This window comes from Castor canadensis, chromosome 13 (genome assembly GCF_047511655.1).
Source record: "Castor canadensis chromosome 13, mCasCan1.hap1v2, whole genome shotgun sequence".
NCBI classification, from domain to species: domain Eukaryota; kingdom Metazoa; phylum Chordata; class Mammalia; order Rodentia; family Castoridae; genus Castor; species Castor canadensis.
The window spans coordinates 106,669,103-106,694,723 of NC_133398.1; the positions used below are offsets into that span (position 1 = coordinate 106,669,103).

The window sequence follows — 25,621 nt, forward strand, 5'->3', positions numbered from 1 at the left end:
AAAGGAGCTAGAGACCATGTCCAAGTTCTAGCTAACAATTCAATTAAGAATGATGATGTTATGAATCGCCAATTAAAAACTCTGGACACAGGCCCATATGCGCTGTCCTTTTGTATGCTGCAGTCACATGTATATACAAGGAAGGATAAAGTGGGTTCTTTTGCAGTATTTTCTCAACTTTTGTACACAAATGAAAACTTCCATACTAAACATATTTGAAGACGTCAAAGAACTTGAAAGATAGTCCAACATCACAGAGGCAGGATCTAGAGAGGGAAATCCTGCCAAGGATCTGCTTTTATGAGAGGGTATCTGCCAAGTGTTAAGGGACAGCTTGAGGCTGACAGCTTCACAAGGTTAGGAAACATAGGACTGCAACCTAGAGACTACCAAAGGAAGATGGGGGAGAGACACTGCTTAAACCCATCTCACTTTGAGTTGGAATCCTGAACTGCCCACTTGGGAGCTAGTGGAAGACAGAAGCAGACAGGCTCTAAGAAGCATAGCACAAACTCTCCTTATCTTTACCCCACAACTGAATGGACAGGATCCCAGACTGCCCACTCCCTCAGATGTCTAGTAGAAGCAAGCATAAATCCTTCCTGGAAGTATCATCCTAGATCCCAAATTATTCTAGCAATATTTAAGATGTAATCTACTAAATTAATGTGAACACACAAACTGTGCCTACAAAAAGATAAAATAAGTAAAACCCAGCAGAAAGTAACAAACAAGAAACAAGAAGCCAGGTGCTAGTGGCTCACACCTGTAATTCCAGCTACTCAAAAGGCAAAGATCAGAAGGATCATGATTCAAAGTCAACCAACAAAAAAAGGGCTGGTGGAGTGGCTCAAGCAGTAGACTGCTTGCCTAGCAAGTGTGAAGCCTTCAGTTCAAACCCCATTATCAACAGAAATAAAATAAAAAAGAAACAAGAAAAACAAACCCACAGGGATGCCAGAATTGGAGTTACAAAAACATACTTTAAACTAGGAGAATGGTACATAGGTAATTTTTTCATTCTTAATTTTTTGTGATGTTGGGAAGCAAATGCTGGGCTTTGCACATGCCAGGCAAGTGCTCTACACTTAGAGGAGTTATACTTTCAGCCCCAGTAGATGCAATTATTACATGAAAAGTGAAATAGTGGGGCTGTAGGTGTGTCTCAAGTGGTAGAGTGCCTGCCTAGCAAGCTTGAGGACCTGAGTTCAAGCCCCAGTACTGCCCCTCCCAATTAATTAAAAACCAGTTTTACTTATGCATAGATCACTGTTACAAACAAAACTATGTTGTAAAAATTTAACTTCAAAAATGGCAATTTACCAACATAGAGCAAAGCACGTAAAACCTCAACCTAAGAATGTTACAAGAAACTGATACTGTGAAGTTCATCAATAAAAAAAACAATGCTGCCAACATTAGTACCCATCTACCCAAACTGGAGCAGAGGAACTTGGGCACACACACACCAAACACCCTAGAACCTGAAGATCTTAGTTAGCTCAGAGTTTATATTCTGTGTTTTGGATCAAAATATTTTGTAATTACTAATTTCATCCCCACCTACACATCAAAAAATTTTCAGAAGAAAACCCAGACAAAGAAGAATGAAATTATGTCATTTGCAGGTAAGTGGATGGAACTGAAAAACATCACCTTAAGTGAAGTTAGCCAGGCTCAGAAGACCAAAAGCCACATGTTCTCCCCCATATGCAGATTACAGACCTAAAACAAATGCAGCAATATTACTGGACATGGGTCACAGTAAGGGGAGGCCACGCACAGGAAGACAGGACAGGGGAAGGAAACCAAAACTTGAATGTGGCTGATGTGCTCACTGCATAGGAATACAATAATCTTAACCTGGCCAAGGTCAATACCAGAAGGAGACTAGGGAGTAGTGAAGAGGACTGGTAGAAATGAAACGACTGGGGTTATAACACATATAAGCATGGAGACAACACAAGAAATCTCCCTGTATCTTTATCTCAAACTAGCAAAAATGCCATGTTTCTCTTAGTATCTTTTATGTTTTTTCTTCTACAAAACCAGAGAACAGGAGGGCTGAACAGGTTCTTGGGGGGCGGGGGATGGTAGGGAAAGGGGTAGGAGGATGAATATAGTGCAAATAATGTATAAACATGTATGTAAATACAAAAATGATATCTGTTCAAACTGTTCCAGGAATCAGAGGAGGGGGTAAAAAACAACAGTGGATGAAGTGAATTCAAGTATGATATATCTGACACACTGTAAGAACCTTTGTAAATGCTACAATTTCCCCCACCCAGCACAACAATAAAAAAAAAGAAAAGAAAAATCAGGCAGGTCCAAAATGAAAGAATATTGGCTTAACATTTACAGAGAATGAAAAAATGAGAGCACAAACACTCCAACAGAGAAAAGACACCTTTCGAAGAGAACATGCTCACTCACGTGGAGGGGCAGAGCAGGTGGGCAGTCCTCCCAACTTCCTGCCCACTTTCTCTGCTGATCTAGATTACTTACAGTACTTTCTTGCCACCCACTAAGAGTATCAATCTTGCTCAGGTAGGCAGAGCAAGGTCAATTCTCCATAAATAACAATGACACGCAGAGTTGAGAGGTGGCAACTAAGTCATTGTTTAAGCACTAGAGGAGACTGTTCTTTTATTTCAGCTCCTTTTCTACTCCTTCCCTTGGTTAAAACTATGTTCAATTTCCATTACCCTTAAACAAAAACAATTCTTCCCTTGTGCTACTCAACTGGAATTTGACTCACGATGTCATTAAACAATGACTTTCATATTGCCAAATCCTATGATCTCATCCAACATCACTGTATTGTGCTCTTGCACCATTTGCTGTACTTTGTATTTGTGACTGTATTTCTCTGTTCTTCTATCCTTTCTCCCCTTTGCCCTACCTCTCAAATCCCATCTCAAACTTTTCGAATTCAGCCTTAGTGTGACGTAAAACAAACTATTGAGTTGACAGCATACAGACGAGAATGCAAATTATAAGAACTATCATCAGTGTATGATCACTGAATCTGAGATGCAAAAAACTTGGTCTTGAAAGTGTTTGATGTGCCCACTGTACAGGAACTAATATATTAACCTTAAAACAACGGAGGTCACTGTGGGAAGGTGACTGGGAAGTAGTGAAGAGGTCAGGTAGAGGTGAATCAATTCGGGTTGTAACACACATATGCATGGAAGCAATGCTAGGAATCTCTGTATAGCTATCCTTATCTCAAACTAGCAAAAACGCTCTATCTTTCTTATTATTGCTTATGTCTTCTCTTCAACAAAACTGGAGAGGAGGGTAGAAAAGGTTCTACCTGGAAGTGAGGGGGGTGAGGTGGGGGGGAAGGGAGGGGGCAGGGGATGGGTAGGGGGGAGAAATGGCCCAAACAATGTATACACATATGAATAAATGGCATTTCTGTGAATCAATTGATATTATATACAAACCTGTATGCATCTTTCTTAAGTTTACACAACTAGAAACAAGTCAGGAATTGTTGTCAAAGTAATCAGCAATGTTGTCTTACTTGAACCATCAGGCAAAATTCTGATACATTTATAGCCTATTGTTATCAATGGTAGTAATTACTGAAGAAACTTTGAGTAAAAAATAGGAAGGGGGGAAGGGGGACACGCAGTGGCTCTCGCCTGAAATCCCAAGCAAATACTTCACAAGACCCTATCTTCAATATAACCAACACAAAAAAGGGGGCTGGCAGAGTAGCTCAAGTGGTAGAGTACCTTCCCAGCAAGTATGAAGCCCTTAGTTCAAACCCCAGTACTAAAGGGAAGTGGAGGAGAGAGAAGTAAGAGGGGGAAGGGACAGGTGGCTCACGCCTGTAATCCTAGCTACTCAGGATCATTTTTTTTGCCCTGGGCAAATAGTTCAGGAGACCCTATCTTGAAAAACACCATCACAATAAAAGGGCTGCTGAAATGGCTTAATATGTAGGCTGAGCTCAAATCCCAGTAGTCCAAAAAAAAAAAGGGGGAGGGGGAATTATGAAGTGGGCCCTGAACAAGATGTGGGGCACAAGGAACTGGAACTGGTGGCAACAGAGCCAGCCAGGATAATAACATCTGCATTCTCAAATTCAAGAGAATTAGTGGGAGAGAAAAGTGGTTTAAATGATCCTTACTTTAGAAAGTATTTGTTAACAAAGCCAGGTACGATGGCTCACACCTGTAGTCTCAGCTACTGGGGAGACTAAGACAGGAGGATCTAGACAGGTCTGGCCAACAGAACAAGATCCCACCTCAAAGACCAAACAAACAACAGTAAGCACATTACTTAGCTATGCCATCTCAGGTGCAGTTCAGAAAAACTGTTCCCTGAATCTTCAGGCCTCTGAGTACAGGCTGCTCATCAGCAGAATTTACCAGTGATCCAGACTCCATACAAGGTTCTTCTTGTTTCCTGTTGCAAGTGGAAATCCCCTCAAGTAAAAAAAATCTACATATGGGACAAAGAAATTGAACAAAAGATCCCAAAGGTTTCCTGATTTCTTTTTCCTTCTGTAATTTAGAACTGTTTTAGAGGATTTTTAAAGATAAAGTATGTGAGCCAAGTGCTGGTGGCTCATGCCTGTAATCCTAACTACTTGGGTGGGTGACATAGGGAGGATTGAAGTTCAAGGCTAGCCGAGGCAAATAGTTTGAGAGATCCATCTCCAAAATAACCTAAGCAAAATGGGCATTTTCTTGGTGGGGGGAATGTATGGGTCAAGCGGTGCCTGCTTTGCAAGTGTTGAAACTGAGTTCAAATCTCTGTGGAAGGGGAAGCGGGGGATGGAGGGAGGGAAGAAGAAGGAAGGAGGTCTTCTGAGTAGATCTGGTTCCCCTCTTTTATCCAAAGTGTTGTGGCTCTGTGAGCTAATTCAAGCCTGCAAATTCAGGGCCAAAACGTGGAGTTGGGGATGTAGCTGAGTGGTAAGAGTATGTGCCTCATGCACAAGGCCCTGCACATGATCTGTAATACCTTTAAAAAAACAACATAAAAAAACCTTTTGATCATTCAAAAAAATTTTAATCATTCCTATTCACTAAGCTCTAGAGCTTTTCTACATATAAACTAAGACTTTAGTACACTGCTCCCTCATTTCAGTACTAGGGATATGATCAACTAGCCAATATTGTTCTGATACAGGTCAAACTGTTCTGATTACCACATCCATGTCTTTGGTGAGTAGGTGGAGCCACTTCCACCCCCCTGCAACTCTAAGCACCAATTATCCCCATTGTATTTAAGATCTCAGTTCAGAGGCAGCAGTTCCCATGACAGATTTCAGACTTTCAAGAATATTGGTGTTCCCCTTTCAAATTTATTTCTTACAGCTGCAATTTAAAGAATAACCTCTGAATCCTCTCAGTGTGGCTGATAAATCCACACTAACATGCCTATCTCTCTAGTCTAAATCTTGGATTCCTTCCTTTGACAGTGTGCCAAGGGAATTCTGGTGGCATCTTAAATCTCAATGGACCAAACTGCTAGAGGCCTAACACTTCAAGCTAAAACAATGAAAACAGACCTCTACTTAGAGGGAGGGCCCTTGTCAATAAACTCTGTCTAATCCAACCTTCTGTTCTTCCCACAATTGTCTCACACCTTTAAGATCCACCCCCACAAATATTCCCCCCAACTTCCTGTTTATATAGTGGCAAGACAATACAATTTTTTAGAGTGCAATATACATCCCTCCTAAGTTTCCTCATTACAAGTCCAAAAGAGAAACAATGGGGTAGGTTCTGAGGAAAAAGCCACTACTTAAAAAGAGAGTGGCAGCTGTCTCGGGCACAGGGAGATGGAATTTCCTCCAGCATGGAATGAGAAAGCTGCTTCTATGGCAAAGGTGGCACAGCAGCACTCCAGGCCTCCAGCTCAACTCCTTCTGATCATATGCCCTGCCCCCCCATTTTTAAGATTCCATTCCTTCCCAATCAACGCCCTTACCTACAAAGTAGCTATTCCATCTTCACTGTCTTTTAGGGCAGTCAAGGAGCCATTCAGGTCCCTTATGTGAACTTGAGCTGGGAATTTTCAACCCTAAACTCACCATTCTGCTTTGTATCGTTTTGACATGGCTGAGCTGAACTACATACACCAGAGTTTCCTTCCCATATCTGGCTTGGGTGGGCCACAACAGAGCCTTGTGCAGCAGATGAGAACACAGAAGGAGCAGCCATGCCATGCACACACCACTATGCTCATTTCTGACTTGCCTCTCCCTCTGGGTGCCCCTGAGCCTGTCTGCCTCTTGGGTTAAGTACATGTGCCAATGCCCTGCTCTTGCAGGCCACCCACACTGCAAAGGTCAGAGGTGCAGCTTTCCTCCATCCCGCCCACCCGAGGCTTCCAGCTTACTCTTCCTCTTCCTCACTTTACACTCATCTCCCTTTCCTAAATATCTGCCCTCTGAACTCCATAAAGTTTAAAGCTTTATGGAGACTGCTTAGCCAGGCCCTGTTCTGTGTAAACTCGATTTGCTGTAGTAAGTCCCTTAAAAAATAAAAGACCCATTTATTTCTTTAACCTAGTGTTTGTATTTTTATCTGAACCCTATGTGATTCTGAAAAAACATTACAGGGTTTAGGGTGTAGGTCAGTGGTAGGCATGTGCAAGGATCCAGGTTCAATTCCCAACATCAGGAAAAAAAAAAAAGCAACTAACCACCTGACAGACACCTGTGCAGCAGACCAAGACCTTTAATTGCACAGCCTCAACTTACTCATTATTTAATTCTAACCACTGCACAGGGAAGTTTGAGCACTCACAAAATTCAGTTATTGGAGTACAATAATTAAAAAAAAAAAAGTTACTCAGCTAAGTACTAGAAAATTATGGGCAAGAACAGAATCTTGACTTTCATGGAGCTCATGAAAGTTTTTGCGAAAACAGAAATCAATTAATTTTATAAGGCAACACAACACTGTAATTTTGAAATGAACTAAGAGGACTTGACTTCAGGGAGGTCAGGAAAATAACTCCTCAACTTCAGAAAACTGATGGCTGCTGCAGTAGGTAAAGGACATCAGTGAAGACCAACCTCTTCACTTCTAGTCACAAAAAGAAATTTCATGAAAAAGTGATACTGGAGCCAACTCTAAAGGATGACTATGGATAATTTTTAAAAGCAAAGTATTCCAGGCAGAGGAAAAGAACAAATACTAAGATCCCTAGGGGAGAAAAGGACAGTGAGCACAAGAGACTAAAGAAGGCCCAGAAAGGCCAGATTAAAGAAAGCAGAGGAAATGCCAGACAGGCTAAGAACAGGCCGAAAGAAAACATGAACTATTGCCCTCCCTCATCCATGGTTTCATTTCCCAGGCAGTTTCAGTTACCTGTGGCAACTCAGGTCTGAAAATACTGAGTGGAAAATTCCAGAAATAAAGAATTCCTAAGCTTTAAATTGCAAACTTTTGACTTGCATGTTGAAATCCTGTGTCACACTGCTCTGTCCTATCAAATATGTTAGTTATCCTTTGTCTACAGTGTATCCATATCGTATACACTACCCACCCACTAGTCACTTAGTAGCCATCTGGGTTAACAGAGCACTTATGCAGTATTTCAAACTGCTTGTGTTCAAGTCATTCCTATTTCACTTAATAATGGTCCCAAAGCACAAAAATAGCTACGGTGGCAATTTGGACATACCAAAGAGAAGCCACAAAATGCTTCCTTTAGTGAAAATGTTAAAGTTCTAAACTTAAGGAAAGAAGAAAAATTAAAAATTTTTTTAAAAAACCATAGGCCAAGACTGTCAAGATCTATGGGAAGAATGAATCTTCTTTCAGTGAACAATTCTTTCAAGGAAAAATTCAGGATAGTTTTGCTGTTGCATGTCAACCTGCAAAAGTTACAGCCACAATGCATCATCAGTGCTGGTGGAAGACAAAACAATGTGTTCCAACTGATGGCAACTCTGCTCCAAAAAGCATTGAGTCTATACAAAGACTTCAGCAAGAGGTCTCCTAAAATGAGTGACACCAAGTCAAGGGAAGGTTACACACTGGTGGAGTGGCTCAAGGTGTGGGCCCTGCGTTCAAGACCCAGTACCCCAACCCCCCCAAAAAGAAAAATATATAGCACAGCTTGGTGGTATGTGAGGTTTTAGGCATCCGCTGGGGTCTTGAAATACACTCCACAGATAAGTAGGAATAACTGGATATTCCTGAGATTATGTTTTGTTCTCAAAACAATGTGAAGCCATTGACTTTTTTTTTTTTCAGTACTGGGGTTTTAACTCAGGGCCTACACCTTCAGCCACTCCACCAGCCATTTTTGTGATGGGTTTTTTCAAGATAGGGTCTCAAGCACTATTTGCCCAGGCTGGCTTCAAATCACGATCTTCCTGATCTGCCTCCTGAGTAACTAGGATTACAGGCATGAGCCACTGGTGCTCAGCTATTGATAGTTTTAAATAAGGGTTTTATGATTAGCTCTGCCTTCTTAAAATTTAACTTTTTGACACTAACAAAATTAAGAATGTATTTACCTATTACCTAACAACCTCACCATCTTAAAAGTTGCTATACCTGCACAAGGTGATTCACTTCAGCAATTATTTATAAAAGGAACAGACTATAAACAATCCAAATGTTCATCATTAAGAAATAAGTTCCACAGTGTGCTGGTGTTTCACACCTGTAGTCCTAGCTACTTGGGAATCTGAGACTGGGAGGATCACTGTTGGAGACAGGTCCATCTCCAAAACAAACAGAGTAAAATGGACTGGAGGTGTGGCTTAAACAGTAGAGTGCCTGCTTTGCAAACACAAAAGCCCTGACTTCAAATCACAGTCCCACCAAAGAAAATTAAAATAAAAAAATAAGTTCCAGCATAAAAAAGGTAGAGCTACTAATAAAGTGATCAGAACACAGTCATCCCTCTGTATTCATGGTTCCAGCACAACCACCACCAGCACCAAATCCTCCAGTGCTCAATTCCCTTGCATAAAATGGGGTAGTACTACATATAACCTACACAAATCCTCCCATATGCTTTAAACCACCTCTAGATTACCTATAATATCTAATGCAATGAAAATGCTTTGTGTTCTTTTTATACTGTATTATTTAGGGAATCATGAGAAGAAAAAAAATCTGTACATATTTGCTACAGATGCAATTTTTTTTTCCCCAAATACTTCCAATTTGTGGTTGCTAGAATCCTTGGATACAAAACCCAGGGATAAAAAGGGTCAACTGCATTTAATAAAAAGCAGAACAGTGTATATAGAATGCTGCTTATAAGAAAAAGAAATAAATGTATATACTTCTATTTGCAAAACCGAAACTCCAGAACAGAGCAGAAACTAATATAATTGGAGCAGGAGGGGACTGATGATGGAGAGAATGTGAGACTGTGAATATGACTTCTTAAAAACAATTCTGATTTCTGAACTATATATACATCCACATAAATATTTTACATGGTGAAAAAGCACAATTAAAAAATAAAGAGCTGGCTGGTCCGTGGCTGAAGTGGTAGAGCGCCTGCCTAGCCAACATAAGGCCTATGGTTCAAACCCCAGTAGCTCCAAAAAAAAAAAAAATTTAAGAGGGAAGGGCATAGAGGTGCGAACCTATAATCCCAATATTCAGGAGGCTGAGGCGGGGGATTGCAAGATCAAGGTCAGCCTGGGCTACATAGCAAGTTCTAAGCCCACCTGGGTAATTTAGCAAGACCGTGCTTTCACAAAACAGCCAAAAAGAAAATTTTTTTTATTGACGCAATCCTTAAAGGTTAAGGATTTTAAGGATTTCATGTAAACAATTATCAGACTAATAACATTATCTAAGAGAAAATATTTTTGAATAGCTTTATAACTCAGAATGTCAACTTTACATGTTTATGTCTTTTGAGAGAGGGTCTCATAGCTCAGACTACTCTCAAACTTGCTCTGCAGCCTAGGCTGGCCTCTAAGCAGGAGCCTGCCTTGCCTCCTAAATGCTGGGATTCTTACACCTGGCTTTATGTACTTACGTTATAAGAACAAAAAGCACTGTAAATCAAACATACACCTACAGTTGCTTTAGTTTTTATTTTCAAACTATTACGTCTACAGTGTAGGATAAAGCAATTAATATTAGCAGTGGTAAGAACACAAATTTTCAATGTTAGACAAAAAAGGATAAACTCAAAGTAAAAACCCTGTGATGTTACATGGATTCAAGAATCAAAACAATATCAAAATGCATTTCCTGAATCTGTCCAATGAAAGCAGGGACATCCTAGTAGCAATAAGGACATTCAAAGCCCAGACTTGGGCATCTAATACAATCTATCCCAACACAAAGAGCTAAAACAGTCAGTAGGTACTTAGCAGGAAAAGCATAATACAAACCTCACACATCGTGTCAGAAAGCAAAAAAAAAAAACTTCAAAGATTAAAGTGTCATGTCAAAGGAAAGAGAATTAGCTTGAAAGGACCAACATGCTCAAGTTGTGACAAGGTGAGGAAAAAAGAATGACTTTAATTAAAACACAATGAATACATAAAAATCCATGGGTCTACAATGATCCTGAAGAGAGAGAAAGCAATTCAACCACCCCCAACACTGTATGCAGGAAAAAGTACATTCTTTCCTCATCACCTCAGTCAGGACCCAACTCAGGTTAGTAATTGAAATTCAGATACATGATGTAAGTGAGATCATTTGCAGACAGATCCAGACATTAAACCTAGGTTATAAGAACATAACTACAGGCAAACTGAGTAATTTAACTATGAACAAATATAATCTGGTTTAAAAAAAAAAAACTTCTGCCCAAGCAGTAACCCATGTCTGTAATCATAACTACTCAGAAGGCAGAGATTTTTTTCCAGCTGGGGCAAAAAATTCCTAAGATCCCATCTCAACAAATAAAAAGGACTGGGGACATGACTCAAGTAGTAGAGCACCTGAGAAGCAACAACAAAGCTCCAAATTCAACCCCAGGACCACCCAAATGGTATTTTTTAAATGCTTTCCTAGTCTCAGGGTTGGGATATAACTCAGTAGTACAGCCTGTGCTCAGTATAGCAAGCATGCATGGGGGAAGGGGGGAATCCTTTAACTAGTCTTTACATTTACTCTCTCAAACATTTGGAAGATGTCCATGTTGAATAGATCACAAATTTAACATAACATTGAGCATCCCAAATCCAGACAAACTGCTTCTTCTGCTCCCCCCACCCTCCAAGACTTCCACTACTTCTCTAAAAGACTACACTGGAAATCAGAGGTCCTCACTGGCAGTTCCTCCAACACACCTTTCACCGTGCTCTAAAACATAGGACCTGGCCCTATGTTCAATGGTGCCTCTGATCTAAAAAGTAAAGACCGACCACACCATGTGAAATGTAGAATTCACAGAGTTGACGGAGAGGCTAGAAATAATGGCTCAAATAGTAGAGTGCCTGCTTAGCAAATGTGAAGCCAAGTTCAAACCCCAGTATTGCCAAAGAAAAAAGAAATGGAGAATTCATAATCTGTTCCCAAATTCATCCCAAGACATACAAGCCATACTAAATTACAGGTCGTTTTATCATCATTAATGTCCACTGGGCTTTTACCATATGCCAGGAGCTCTATTAATTTCTGCATTTAGGCTTACACCCACCTGATGAGGTAAATCTTCTCACTCCCTAAGTGACAGACATACCCACACAGGAGTTAAAACTAAGTTTGGCTATCGTTTAGCTGGGATTCAAATCCTAGATGGTTTCTACAACTCTCTTCTCATGGCTCTGTTCTCGAAGTCCCCACCATATGGAGGATTTCTGTCCTCTCCTACTCTGATACTCTTGACCTAGTGTAGCACCACTTTCTCTCCCCAGATATCCTTCAGCATGAAATCCCCTCACTGTATGCAGGTATATGTTCCCCATCTCTGGCTATGTGCGTAAGTCATACAGGACCTGTTCTAGGAAGGACTTAGAGCAATTTTAAGGCCATCAAGTAGGCACCAGGTAAAGATCTAACGTAAATTAAGGTGGATGAAGCACACTAAGCAAGCTAGTTGCTTAGACTTGGAAAAAAATGTTAATAAATACAGTAAAGTTCAAAAGGGGGAAAGGAAAAAGGGAAAGGAAAGGAAATCAACACTTGCTGGCACCAGCTGTTGTATTTCAGGAACTATGCTGGGAGTTCTGTAAGTCCCTTTCATTTAATTCTCTTAACAGCCTTACTTGATATGTTTCATCCCAATCTTCAGCTTAAGTATTGAAGGTTTACAAAGGCACTGTGGCTTTGGACCAGTAAGGAGTGAGACTTGATTTCAAACCCAGAGGGTCCTGACTTGAATGGCCATGTCACTTCAAAACCTACATTCTTATCATAATACCATTTTCCCCAGATTTAATATAATAATTAGGCAAAAGGGTTATTTTCCAACTTCTCATTCAGGAAAAGGGAAATACACAACTAACCAACTAATAAATATTATATTGAAATGCAGCTTGGTAAATTATGATGCTGTTGACGGGTACCACAAAAGAAATGCCTGGGGGCATTATTTTTAACCGCTAAATAATCAACATGATTACCATTCCAAGACACAATATTATTGTTTTCATGTATTTCTAACACACTAGAAAAAAAAGATGCCAACCACAAGGAGTGCAGCCAGTAAAGCTGTAACTGTGTGTAACCAGGTAACCAGTGGAAAGTGAGACACTGAACTTATTACATTTACTTCAGTGAAGACTAGCAACTCTCTTAGCATATGTTAAGTGCCAAATTTGAAATATTACCCACAAAATATACAGGAACACACAAACTACATCAATGTTATGACCTCTGAACTCACAGCAAGGAAGGGAGCACCATTATCTAAGACACAGTGTAAGGACATTGTCATATAAAATTTACAGGTCATTGTTTTCTAGTAGGCTCAACACTAGACCCAACAAAACAGACTAAAAATCAAATTGGAGTCACTCATACTCAAGTTAGCTAAACTGAAATTCAGTTATCTGACCTTCAGAAAAGTCAGAACCAAATTTCCCCATCAGACCAGTTTCAATCTACATGACAAAGAAGTTCCCTCAGCTTTAATTCTCAAAAAGTAACCTGAAGCAGAAGCAGTGTCTCATAGCTGTAATCCCCAGCCACTCCAGAGGTGGCAATCAGGAGGATGGAGGCCAATGCAGGCAAACAGTGCAAGATCCTATCCAAAAACTAAAACAAAAAGGGGGGTGGGAAGGTGGCTCAAGTGGTAGAGCACCTGCCTAGCTAGCAAGAGCGAGGGCCCAACTTCAAACGCCCAGGACCAAAAATAAAAGAAAAATTAACCTGGCATAATCTTATGTTAACCAATTACTTTTTTTTTTTTTTTTTTACATTTTTTTTTCCCTTTTATTTTGGTGGGACTGGGGTTTGAACTCAAGGCTTCACACTTACAAAGCAAGCATTCTACTGCTTAAGCCACACCTCCAATCCATTTTAGTCTGGTTATTTTGGTGATGGGGTCTCTTGAACTGTCTGCCTGAGCTGACCTGGAAATGAGATCCTCCCCTTCTCAGCCTCCAGAGTAGGTAGGATTACAGGCATAAGCCATGGGTGCCTGGTAACCAGTTACTTTCCTATTACTGTCTCCCTCTACCCACCTTATAAGAAAAGTAACTTCTGCTTTCTTCACTCTTTTTCTGTTTAAGAAACCAAATACTAACCCCTCAGCTACAGACCCAACCTCAGGAGAGGCTGAGCCCACGGGATCACTTGAGCCCAGAAGTTCCAGACCAGCTTGGACAAAACAACAAAATCCCAATTCAAGAAAGTAATATAATTAAAAAAAAAAAAAAAGCCTAAAAAACAAAACCAACCTCTTCACCAGGCACCAGTGGCTCACACCTGTACTCCTAGCTACTCAGGAGGCAGAGGTCTGTAGAATCAAAATTCCAAGACAGCCCCAGGCAAATAGTTTTTGAGACCCTATCTGGAAAAATCCCATCACAAAAAAGAGGCTGGCAGAGTGGCTCAAGCTGTAAAAGCACTTGCCTAGCAAGCATGAGGCACTAAGTTTAAGTCCCAATGCAACAAAACAACTTCTGCTCAGCTCATTAGAACACATTCTATTTTATGGAATAAATGAAGTGGTGTACAATTCTAGAATCATAAAGCCAATTAAGATCTTAGGGCTGGAGATGTAGTTCAGTGTTAGAGTATGCTTACTTGGCAATGTGAAAGGCCCTGAGCTTTATTTCCAGCAACGCAAAAAAAAAAAAAAACTTTAAAGTGTTGTAATTTTTATTTTATTTATTTATTTATTTATTTTTTGTGGCACTGGGTTTGAACTCAGAGCCTCACGCTTGCGAGGCAGGACCTCTACCACTTTAGTCACTCCCACAGCCCCTTTATTTTTGAGATAGGGTCTCATGACCTATTTGCCTGGGCCGGCCTGGAGCCTCATCCAGAACTCAGCCTCCTGAGTAGCTAGGATTACAGTCACCCAGATGTGTAATTTTGTTCTTGATAACACCAATGTCCCACATTTCTCGATGGCTGTTTCAGGGAACATGTAGTATTTAGTCGACCTCAGGGTGTTCATAGATACCACACCAACAGTAAGAGAGAAAGGGTTCTGGGGCAAAATATGTTGAACACTGCTGTAATTATTTCTCATAGCCTCTAATACAGTAATGTGAATCAGGACCCTAAGGGTATAAGCAAACAACAAGTGCATTTCCCAAACTTACAGGACCAGGAGACTCAATTTTCCCTGTAATATCTCTAAGCACCAGCATCAAAAAAAAAAAAAAAAAAAGTCAACTCAAGCAACACTGCTTCCAAAATTGTTATTGGTAGTCCATACTATTACTTTGTCCTGAACCGGCAATTAAAGGTATGATCAAAATTAGGAAAGTCAGCCCTCCCTACGCTCGGGTTTCACATCCAGGGATTCAACCAATCTAATAGAAAATATTTGAAAAAACTTTGTGTCTGTACTAAATCGTCTGTTTTTTCTCATCATCTCTTCCTAAACAATACAGTATAACTATTTGCACAGCATTTACAGGATAGTAGACATTACAAGTAACCCAAAGATGATTTCAAGTATGGGAGCGAAGATGTGCCATACGGAAGTATATGCGCCATACTTCATTATAGGTAAATGTTACAAATTTTATTCGAGACCAGCATCAGAATATTTTGGTTATCCTAGAGCCAATCGACCATGATCGCTGAAGGTGGGATTTACTAATGAAATTCTGGAAATAAACCAAAAAAAAATTTTTAATCTTAATTTAAGCATCAAGAGATGGCTAGCAATAATGTCCAGACCCTGTTAATTCCAGCACTAGGGAGGCTGAGGCAGGAAGGGGGACTGGGAGGTCAAAGCCAGCCCAAGGTACACAGCAGACTCAAACAAAAAGTAAAGAAAATAAAAAACACTGAAGGTGTAACAGGGCTGTGTGCTGACCCATTTCATAACCACTTTAGTAGTAACTACATTGCTACTCAAAAGATTTAAAATGAACTCTATTTTATTTCTCAAAAGAAAGTAACACCATCTATAATTTCGCATAAACATACTGTGCTGTGCAACCTTAATATATAATTAACAGATCTGATAATGAACGTTCTGTAAACTACTAGCTACTGCAATTTTCGGTGTTTGCCTATTAACAAAGATTAAGGGAGAGAGAGGTAGGAAGAAGCCTCAATTCACTCGACCTCTCCACAACTTCACATTCTCTAAAAGAGCGTTCACAAGAGTACTCAGTGTGTGTAGGTACAGACCCAAGTTTAGGTTTAATTTTCACTGCCTAACAAAAGCTATGCAGAAAGCAAGCACTCTGCTCTCCACCAACCCTTTCAGATTGCAGAGTTCCTTCCAGAAAATTCGAAGAGAAGAAAGTTATTGAGGTATTTGCATTTGGGTGTGAACAGTCATTGACACAAGTCACATCACACAGCGGAATTTTTTTAAGACACACGTACCTTGTATTGCTTTTTGATGTACACGCTATACAACCAAACCTTCTAGCCAAGAGTAAAAAACGCTTCAACACGGACGGAAAATCCTCTGCAAAACCCGAAAGGCAATGCACACATTACAGAAAACAAATCAATACAAAAACAATTGCGTAAACAAACTTTGAGATGTGCATGGAAGGACGTTGATGACTGGAGCCATTGCTCAAAACGAACTCCCAGCAAAACCAAGAACGCACCATCCGTGCAGGAAGCCGCCGAGGACCGCGACCCCCAGCGCTGCGCAGTCCCCACGACCGCACACCCACCGGGCGCATTCCTGCGCGCACACCCAAGGTCACGCAGGATGGGGTACCGCGCCCCCCAACGGAGCGCACCGGGAGGGAGCGTCCCCGGAGCCCCCGGGAAGGCGCCGCAGCGGTAGGAACGCGGTAGCCGGCCTCGAGAGGCGGCTCCGGGCCGGACCGCGTCCCTCGGGTGACCCGGCCGCGGGGGTCCCGCCACGCCCCTCCCCCCACGGGCTGGGGTTACGCAACGCTCCCCCGCCCGCGCTGCCGCAGGCGGCCACCCCCGCCCCCCCTCCACCCCCGCCCAGCGCCGAACAAAGCGCGCGCGAAGGGGCCGGGGGCCAGGGACAGGGCTGGGGGCGGCCGCCATGTTTGGAGGGGGCGGCGGGGACCGGGTGGGGGCGACGAACAAAGGAGCGCGCGCCCGCCCCAGGCCCAGCCTGCCGCGCCGGGCCCGCCGCGCCCGGCCGGCAGGGGGCGCTGAGGGGCGCCGCCCGCGGACAATGCGCCCCGGGCCCGCGGGCCGCGCTCACCTGAGTTCCCGGCCACCGAGGCGCTCGCAACCCTCACGACCCACACCCGGGCCGCACGTCTTACCTGCCGGCCGCTGAGGCCGCCTTCCGCAGGCCCCGCGGGTCCGCCGTGGCTCACTCGCGCTCCCGCCGGCCCAGCCCGAGCCAGACGGCTCCTCCCCACCCCCGCTCCTTGCCGCGGCCGCCGCCCGCCCCCCAGCCGGCACAGCGCACGCGCACTGCGGCCTCCGAACTGCGACGGCCGCGCCGCCCCGGCGCCTGGCGCCGACGGCCACACTACGCAGGCGCGGTGGATGGGCGGGGCCAACGAGAGTGGGCGGGGCCTGGCGCCACTCACCTGGAGGGCGGGGCGCGGGCCCGAAGCTGCTAGGTGCGCGCTGGAGAGCGGCGGCTGTTGGCGCGCGTACCCCTGAGGCCGCAGGGACGCGGCTTTCTCCCGGAAGGCAGGCGGTCAAAGGAAGGGTTTCGCTTTCGCCTAGTAGGAGGGCTGTCAAGAAAAACCGTGCGTCTTTGTCCTGGGACGTCAGCAGCCACTCGTCGCGAGGCTCGGGCGCCGCGGAGACGGATGGAGGTGGATCACATGGCGCGGCCGTGCGCAGGAAAGGTGCGCTCGGAAGCACGCCGAACAGCACCCCCGCTCCGCCGTCTCGGTTCAGGGCTGCAGGACGCGAGCCCTTTAAAAGAATGGATTTGCTCTCCATGACTCCCTTGAAGAGAGCCTTCCTCCACCGCCGCACTGCGGAGAGGCCGGCGGCGTCACCGCTCACCCGCAGCCGGCTCCTGGCAGAAACCCTAGCCTGGAGACCAGGGCTTAGCCGAAACCTCGGGGCCGCACCTGCTCATTCCTGGCCTGGGCCGAGTAGAGAGGTTACGGGGTGTGGCTTCGGCAAAGCCAGAAACGTCCCGTTTGCAGCTCCCACCGCAGAACCCACACAAGCTCTGCGCGCAGGACTGGGTGCAACAAATGCCCATAGTCTCACGTAAATGCATCTGACTTCGGTTTCAGCTTAGACGCCTCTTGAGTATTTTCTCGGTTGTATGCAGGAGGACGGGGAGAGGAAGCGTCAGAAGGTGTTTATTCTTGCGGAGTGGAGGGGGGACTCGGAGGCCAAGTCTGGGTCTGAAGCCAGCCTGGAGCTCTGCTCTGTCTCCTCCCCTCCCCAAGCCGGGTGTCTGGAGCCAGCCGGTCACCGACCTGGTTCCTCGAATGCGACAGCACAGCCGCATCATTAAAAACCGCCTCCCAGAGCGTTGTCAGGTCAGATTACAAGACGTTATTGGAAAGCGCTCTGTCCACTCCAACCTGCAGCACGATTGTTCGTTAGCAGTGCTCTTTGGGATTTTACTGGCACCTTTTCTTTCCCAAATAAGATTGATATGTGCCTGCTCAAATTAAAGTGCTTGTCTCAGATGACATACTTGGCAGGCACGAGATGTGCACGGGCCAACTAGAAGGCTAATTTCGGTACAAAGATATAACCAGTTCGTGAGTATTGAGAAATGATTAGCTTTCATTTGTGTTTAATGTTTTATAGTGGAGTATGTCAGGAACAAGGAGTGGTGTGATGGAAAGAAGGCTGGTGCCCCAAAGTCTTCGGGTTGGAATACTTGCCGTTGGTGAGACCCCTGCGGTTTCTCCATTCTGCACTACTGAAATTTGGGACTGGGTAATTGTTTGGAGGGAGGAGGGAGGTGTTTTTCTGTTTTGTTTTGTTTTGTTTTGTTTGAGACGGTGTCCCTATGTAGCCCGAGGTGGCCTGGAACCGTGATCCTCCCGATCTCAGCCTCCCAAGTACGTAAGATTTCAGGCGTGAGCCACCAGCACCCCACTCCTCTTTCTTTTTAAGTAGCCAGATTTACTTTGCAAAAGGTTAACGGTGAGCTGTTAGCATCGTCATTAGTGTAAAGGAGAAGTATATTACTGCAACAGAAAACATTGAACACTTTCTCTCGTTTTAGGAGTTCTGGAGACCCCATCTCCAGAATAACCAGAGCAAAATGGACTGGAGGAGTGGTTTAAGCCATAGAGCACCTGACTCACAAGTACAAAGCCCTGAGTTCAAACCCCAGCCCCACCAAAATAAATAGATAAGAAAAAGGAGTTCCCCCTAAAGCAGCACATTTACTGAAATTGAAACGATACAAAGATTAGGATGGCCCCTAGGCAAACATGACATGAAAATTCATATTAAAAATAAAGAGTCAGGTGCCGGTGGTTCACGCCTATAATCCTAGCTATTCAGGAAGCAGAGATTAGAAGGATTAAGGTTTGAGGTCAGCCTGGGCAAATAGTTTGAGAGAACCTAGGTGGGAAAAAAAAAAAAAAACATCGCAAAATAAAACCAAAAGGGCTGGTGGAGTGGCTCAAGGTGTAGGCCCTGAGTTCAAACCCCAGTACTGCAAATAAATAAATAGGAATGTCAAACAATATTCAAGCTACTTTCACTTCAGGAACCAAAAAAATTAGACTTACACCTGTGACTTGGTTACCTGAAATTATGCATGTAAGACAACAGCAAATCTTGAAAGGCTTTGAAAAACTTTAGACGGCTCACAGCTTTAAATACAAATTCATGAATTTGGCAAGATTGCGGATATTCAGATTAGAGACATACCCTGCATATTATGAAAACCTTCATTATTAAGACAGAAAATAGAGACAGATTTTTTTACCTTCAGCAGGGTGATGCCCTTGTGTGACTTTTGATCTCTCCAGCAGAAAGAACGATGGCAGGCCACTGTACCACACATTCTGTATCATTTATGTCTACTTTTAGCCTCCAACAGCCCAAAGGAAGGTTAAGCTATTATAGGGAAGAGAACTTTTTGATACTTAAATTCTTCCAGTAAGGGCTGAGGGTGTTGCTCAAGCAGTAGAGCAGTTGTCCAGCAAGCACAAAGCCCAGAGTTCAAATGTCAGTGCCATAAAAAAGAAAAAATTTATTCCTAACTACGAATGAAAGGTTACACTACTATGAACACCACCCGCATCAGAGTAATGCTAGGGAAAAAATCATCAGTTTCATACAATTCACGGACGTCATTTTAGCAGAGATCAAGAGGATACAGGTTCAAGGCCTGCTGGGGGAAATAGTTCAAGAGACCTTACCTCCTTAACTTGAAAGTACCCCACACAACCTAGTGCTGATGGCTCACATCTATAATCCTAGCTACTCAGGAGGCAGAGATCTCAAGTGGTAGAGCACCTGCTTTGCAAGCTCTAAGCACTGAGTTCAAACCTCAGGCCCATCTAAAAAAATGAAAAATAGAATCCAATTTTGTGAATTTCTACTATACTAAGCCCCATTTGATTCGACTTCCCAGGCAGGCCTGCCCTCCCCCACCTTACTAACCAAGTATGTCCAGAAATTCAAATATATAATTAATTTTTTTTTTCAGTTTCTCAACCACATTCAACTTCTAGAGATGGAGTCAGAGGGCCTACATATCTGTATATATGTAGATAGATATATATATAGTTATATAGATTAGATAGATAAATAGCTTTTTCCCACAGCAAACTGATTAAATACAACTCCAATTCAAGTTGCAGAGATCAGAAGGATCATGGTTTGAAACTAGCCTGGGCAAACAATTCTTGAGGCTCTGCCTCGAAAGTAACCAACACAAAAAAGAGCTGGCAGAATGGCTCAAGTGGTAGGGCGCCTGTCTAGCAAGCATGAAGCCCTGAGTTCAAACCCCAGTACTACCAAAAAAATAAAAGCATGAGGGAGAGATTACACCTAATTGGACCACAGTATATTCACCCCACTGGCATTGATATAATATTGGAAACCTCCCCTGAAGGTCCTTGTCAAATTAATTGTATTATAGAATTATTCAGCACAATAAAAAGTATTAAGGGGGCTGGAGGCATAGCTCAAGCAGTATAGCACCTACCTTACAAGCACAAAACTATTAATTCATACCCCAGTGCCACCAAAAGAAATTATTCAGGCCAGGCTGTTGTGGCTAATGCCTATAATCCTAGCTACTCGGGAGGCAGAGGGCAGGAAGATCACAGCCCTGGGCAATTCTTTCAAGAGACCCAATCTCAAAATGGCTGGCATAGTGGCTCAAGTGGTAAGAGCACCTGCCTAGCAAGCATGAGGCCGTGAGTTCAAACCCTAGTACTGCAAAAAGAAAGGAAGGAAGGAAAGAAAAGAAAGAAATGGAGTTAAGGAGAGTACAAGGAAAGGCAGGGTCACACACAAACCGAGGACACCCACTCCTGCCTGGAGCTTCTCCAGGTGTCTGCCCTACTTGCAGGTTGTAGGAGGTACTCTCTCACATTGTCACTTAATATAAACGTACTTTTTTTCTGCTCTCCACTGAGACAAGAGGTTTGTGAGTGGCTACTGCAGACCATATAGGGCCTACACATGGCCTCCCTAGGTTAGGCTTCCGACTTCAATGCAGAAAAGAAAGTGTCAAATAACAAAATTATATGTCTGTGTTGTGGAACTGGGGTTTGAACTCAAGAGCTTCAATGCTTGCAAAGCAGGTACTTACTGCTTGAGCTACACCTGCTATCCATTTTGCTCTGGTTATTCTGGCGGTAAGGAGGGGTTTGAACTCAGGGCCTCACACTTGCCAGGCAGGCAGTCTACCACTTGAGTCACTCCTCCAGCTAGTATGTTCTGGTTAGTTTGAAGATACTTGCCCCGGCTGGCCTCAAACTATGATTTTCCTCCAGATCTCAGCCTTCCAAGTAGTCCAAACAGCTAGGATTACAGGTGTTAACCACCAGCACCCAGCTGACAAACTTAGTTTTTAAAATCTCAATTTTGTCCTTGACAGCCCTCCTATTTTATTTTATTTTTTTTTAGCAGTAGTGGAATTTGAACTGAGGGCCTTGCCCTTGCCAGGGCAGGTGCTTTACCACTTCAGCCACACCCCCAGTCCTATCTCCTAGTTTTTCAAAAGATTAAGTAAACAGCTTAGTTTTAGTTTAGGGTGTGGAACTTTGGCATGAATGACTGTTTTGGCTTGGTCTGTCAGGACCTAGTGCAGGAACTTGGTCCAAACTCATGGTCTCCTGTAAATTTTATTTTAACATTTGTTTTTTTTTAACTTGTTAACATTTCTATGAGGAGGAGGAGAAAGCCAATGATGAGGTTGAGGATATGTTGCCCCGAAACATGACTGTAGAATTTGGGAACCATAACATGTAAACCAAAATCTGCCTCTTTGTCGTAAGGATTACTTTAACTGATAATTTGGAAAATAGACACAGGAGAAACTCTGTAAACAGGAAATGTTACCTTTTAGACTGGGGAAAGAAAAATAGTCTACCTTTTCCTTAGATGAAATTTACATCTATTAAAAAAAATCTCCATTTGTAAGAGTGTGCCTCCCCCACTGGTTGTACCAGGAAGAGAACAAGGTTGAGTGCAAATCCCTAGAACTTAACCTATGGAGAAGTCACTCAGTTAAATCTGCATAACAGATCTTGCTTTTGTTTACCAGACTTTTCTTGACCATTACATCATAACTGAGGATGGGCAGTGTCCACCACACCCTGCATTCTTTGTTTCAAGGTCCTACTTAAGTGTGAAATCAGAGCCACCTTTTTTGGGATCTGCTCTTGAATTACTCATTTCTTCTTTCTCTGGACTATCTCCCATGGTTTCATGAGGTATACATGTTAAACTTGTTTGTTTTTCTCTTGTTAACCTGCCTTTTTATTAAGGACTCCCACACAAGAACTCAAAAAGGGAAAGGAAAATTATTTGTTTTTCTCCTACACCACCTTGTCATTGTCTTTTCTCCTTGGAAGAACTGTAAAGGGCAAAAAAGACCCCTCTCCTTTCAGAACCCCGTCTCTCATGAGTGCTGGGGATGGAGATTGCCTAACATGTATGAGGCCCTGGGCTCCCTAGCATGGCAAAATACATAAGTAAAAAGAAGTCATTTTCTGTCATAGCTTAATGCCTTGTTCCTTGAGTCTCTGCAGACCGGACTCTCACCAGGCTTCTCTAAAACACTAGAAGCTGAAACCGGAGTTTTGGACCCAAGGCCTAAACTCCTGAGATTCCACATGCCAGGTCCAACCACCTGCCACTAAATGCCAACTAAAAAGGCAAAGCAAGTAAGCACTCAGCTCATCCTTAGCCATCTTTGGGGTATAGACATGAGCTGTATGTTTAAATAAACAAGAGAATTAGGGACAGGAGTCAAAGTTAGACTGTTCACGCATAGTCAAACAGTCCCGGTCACAGATTTATTCTGGTTGACCATTATCTCAGTCCAAGAGTTCCAGAGGAGATCCTGGTACCGCTGTCATCACTTGAGGGGAGCAGTCTGGCTCCCATGAGATGATTCTTCTTGCTCCAAGGCGCGGCCTCATCATTAGAGAGAATTTACTCATTTGGAAGAGTGGTCTGTCCTGTAAGTCTCCACTGTTCCTTATGGGAATTTCAGTCCCTTGTCATGAAGATGTTATCAGTCCTGTCCTTTCTGGGATCCCTGGTGATTGTAAAGTGACTACAAAGAGAATGGCTTAGAACAAAGACAGATATAAAATGGAGGCAGGGATGACAAGTTTCTCCTGTTTTTATTAATTTGTGTGCCCAAGTAAGGAGTCAGTAATTTTCAGCCAAAGCAGTTTGAGCTCCTCTAACAAAACCACCCCTGTGACAGCACTGCTGAATGAAGAAAGCCCAACAGCCCTTTTCTCACCAGAGGACAGATGAGAGGGCTCCCACAGCTTCCCAGTTTCAATGCAAAATTAAGGTCCTTTGATAGGTAACAGAATAAGTGGTGGCCATAAGAGGAGACAGGGAAATTATATTAAATGTTTAAAGGGTCAGACTCAGTAACAAGGAGAGCCAGAGCAGCTAGCCCCCTCCCATCTTTTAAATTCTAAAGTTACAGGAACAGGAAGACAAAGAGGAACTACCTGCTTCTGCTTTCCTCTTTGAGATGTTAACAAGCTACCAGAATCCTTGGATGGCCAGAGAGTAATGAAAGGGAGGTTCTAATGAGTACCTGTTGTCTCCGTGACTTGGGTGGGTTTTGGGTGTGATTTGGGAGGGTGACCTTCCCCTGTCTTATCAGCCATTTCAGCCACCCAGACTCATTATCTTTGACCACGTGTATTCCCCCAGCCATCCGGTATAAAACTAGGAGTTGGTGACCACCGTCTTGAGTCTTTGCTCTCCTTTCATGCATGGGGAGCAGGAAATGCTTCTCTCTCTCTCTTCTCCCCCCTGTTCCTCTCCTAATAAACTTCACTGTTACTTTTACTAAATCTTTGCGTCTTGCTTTAATTCTTCTCCGGCCGGATGCAAGAACTGAGGTAGTTTTCAGGATCATTTCTTCCAGTAACAGCCTTGAGATCCACAAACGTGAGCATTTCAAGGTGCCTCACAACAAGGAGTCTCACAGGTGGAATTTTTAGCAAGGATTTATTTTAGTGTAACAGGATGAAGTATGGACAAGGGGGGGGGGTAGGGCAGAAAGAGAAACATTTTCTATTCCCCACACAGGAAACTTGAGTGGTGATTCAGTATTTGTGCTCTTATACTTTCCTGGGATGGGAGAATCCACATCACCAGAAGTCTAGCAACACCAGGACAGTAGGTGAGCTTTAGCACTTACCTTTGTCAGGCAAGCCTTTTCTTCTACTCATTCAAGGATCCTTACAGCAAGGATCCTTATCTCGAATAGGAAAACGGAAGCAGGTAGCTCCTTTATGGCTCTCTGTTCCTGTAACTTAACTTCTAGAAGGAGATGAGGGGCTACCTGCTCTGGTTCTCCAGCCTTTACCTGCATATCGCAATGTCAATTCTGTCCCTTTGTTGTGGCAATACAGTCAGATAAGAAACCAAGCAACACTCAGTGTAGTGGAGAACTCACATTTTATTTTTACGCCAGCGGGCTCAGAAGTGTACCTGTGTCTGAGCACTGAACGAAGGATTCATAGGATATTTAAGAGGCAGTGCAGGGCATCAGGTTACAAAAATGTGTTCAGCTTACAGTGTTCTAACCAGTGAGTTAGAGACCTAACATTGTTTAGGTTAATTGGGCTGGTAGTGAGCTAGGGACCTAATGTTGTTTAGATAAGGTCAGCAGGGGAGACCTGCTTTGGAAAGTTTATTTACAAGTGGAGACAAAGAAAGGCGGGAATGGGTGCTTATCTCTGCATGGTGCCTTTCATCTTGGTCCTGAACTTTTGCATGGCTCTAATGGGCAATTCCTCATGCTTTACAGCTCTGTCTGAGGTTACAGATTTTAATTGACAGTTTATCATGTTTTACGACCCTGTTTCAAGGCCATCTTCCTCTTCACCTTTAAATATCTATTGATACAGTTTCCCTGTCTCCTCATCTGTCTCTCCTGCCTCACTTCCACCATTTGACCAAACAGATGTCAAACAGAGTTTGAGGCAGGGGACACGAAGTCTACGTATACAGACATGTTTATGCTTCACGGAGGGACCATCACATGGTACTCTGGAAATGCTGACTGAGACAAGGACTCCAAGAAAGACACAGCAGTAACACCATCCACCATCTGGCCAACTGTCTGACTTCTTCCCATGTCCCCTGACACACTGCCACCTCCCTCCAGGTCACTTTTTGCACACCAGGCAATTAAATGCTTTTAAACATCACCTCCACAAAGAAGCCTCCCCAGACTGCACATAACCAAATTTTCTCCTGTTACATCCTATAGCACTGAGTACTCACACCAGTACTGGTTTGTTAACATGTATTTTCTGTGCCCTTATAATACCTAGAGAACAGAGACAAGACCCATTCTTATTGTTGAGATAGAAGGGCCCCTGGAAAGCTCCATTATGTCCTCACTGTGACCTTAAAGAGGGGAAACAAGAACAAGCAGGACAGACCAGAATAAGGACACTGAG

The 25,621-nt window shown here is 43.3% G+C and overlaps 1 protein-coding gene across 4 annotated transcripts in view; it reads right to left on the reverse strand.

The window, feature by feature from the left end:
• Window positions 1-17,225, reverse strand: part of Spin1 (spindlin 1) — a 65,834-nt gene extending 48,609 nt beyond the window's left edge. For 2 of the 4 annotated variants that reach the window (XM_074052423.1, XM_074052427.1), the window contains exon 1: window positions 16,814-16,943. The gene's annotated coding sequence lies outside the window, so the exon portion shown is untranslated. Of the gene's footprint in view, window positions 1-15,935; window positions 16,350-16,813; window positions 16,944-17,086 lie in introns of those variants that run through there. The other 2 variants (XM_074052426.1, XM_074052424.1) reach the window with 2 other exon arrangements.
• Window positions 17,226-25,621: the final 8,396 nt, after the last annotated feature.